General features: G+C 45.1%; 1 pseudogene; it reads right to left on the bottom strand.

Annotated features, from left to right (window-relative positions):
- Positions 1-357: 357 nt before the first annotated feature.
- LOC119293053 lies at positions 358-1,363 on the bottom strand (annotated as a pseudogene).
- Between the last annotated feature and the right edge of the window lie 260 nt (positions 1,364-1,623).

Below are 1,623 nucleotides of genomic sequence, written 5' to 3'. Positions count from 1 at the left end.
GTGCCCGGGCTGGGTGGGCTGGGACAGGCCGTGACAGACAAACAAACAGGCAGAGACAAACTAACAAGCTGAGTGATGGAAAGATTTGTCAACGAAGGGGTGGGGGATTACGGGATGATGTCACATTAGATGTGAGGTATTATCTCACATCTAGATGTGACATAGGCAGACCCTCTTTTTTAGGTGGTAGAGATAGAGATTAAAGATACATATGCTTCTGTTCCTTCCCTTACTCCCTACATGTCACATGCCCCCTTGCTACAATAACATTCCTCTAGAAAGAACCTTAACCATATAGTAGACCAAGACCAAGCATATCAGTTTGTGGTTCTGTGTTGGTGGATATATAGATTCCTTTCACATAAAATAATCATCATCACTGTCCAACTCCTCCAAGTGAAAAAAAAATCTCATTGTGTCCACCCAGGTAGCCACCGCCCGAGGGATGCCTAAGCTCCTTTGCTCGATCATCGCACCCGAAACAATGACCTTTTTTATGTGTGAAAACATATATGTATATATTAGCACATGAGATGAATAAAGAAAAATCATGGAGATTCCACCCAAGTATATAGTTACCAACTTACCATAGTTGTTTCTTTCCAAAGGGGTGCAGAGAACAACATCCTCTTCCCTGTGCAGTCAGGACGCATCTCAGCAAAGAACATAGTATGTTTGCCATCTGAACCTTTCACCAGAAAGTTTGAGTGCACATATAGTGCTGCGCATCCATCGACTTGATTCCTCTCTTTCTCTTCCACGAATTCTAACTCATTGATCTGAAATAGAAACGACACATGTGAGTACAAGTATAACAGATCCGGTCAGCAGTAAATTGCACGATTTGCAATTTTGCATCCATAACCCGCACAAGACTTAATTAAGTTGTGAAGTTCTTGCCAACCTTGAATAGTTCCATAATAACTCTCGACACACCTTAATATGTGTGGTTAAGCAAAATCGCAAGCAAACATAATATTCTGATTATGATTTATTTTGGCATGCCTGCATGTTGTTTCGCTTGGCATATGTGTTGAGCGCTATGGCCAAGCCCTTGAGCTTATGCTCCTGTCTGCGTTTCATCCGCTCCTCAGGGGACGGCGACTTGGGCCTGATGCTGAGCTGGTGCTTGGCGGCAGCAAGCCAACCATCACGGAACTCCTGGAGAGTATTTGATGATGGGCTAGAAGTGGAATCATCCCCTGTGTGCAGTCTGGCAAAGCCGTCACTGCATGCATTTAGATGGAGAAATTAAGATGTAAACACAATGCAGATGAGGTTGCTTGAGCAAATTAGAGGATATGACGATTAAGAGTGTTCTCTAAATAATTTCTTACATTACTGCACTTTACCAAACTGGCATTTGTAGGGTCACTAGCAGAAAAGGGGGCATCAGTCCCGGTTCGTAAAGACCTTTAGTCCCGGTTCTTGAAGCGGGACTAAAGGGTCGTTACTAATGCCTCCCCCTTTTATTCCCGGTTCTAACACGAACCGGACAGATGTGCCTCCACGTGGCCGGTGCGCCGAGCCCAGGCAGGAGGGCCTTTGGTCCCGGTTGGTGGCACCAACCGGGACCAAAAGGCATCCACGCGTCAGCATTTCAGTGGCCATGGTTTTTGTTTT

Source organism: Triticum dicoccoides, chromosome 4B (genome assembly GCF_002162155.2).
Source record: "Triticum dicoccoides isolate Atlit2015 ecotype Zavitan chromosome 4B, WEW_v2.0, whole genome shotgun sequence".
NCBI classification, from domain to species: domain Eukaryota; kingdom Viridiplantae; phylum Streptophyta; class Magnoliopsida; order Poales; family Poaceae; genus Triticum; species Triticum dicoccoides.
This window is presented reverse-complemented; position numbering and strand designations above follow the sequence as displayed.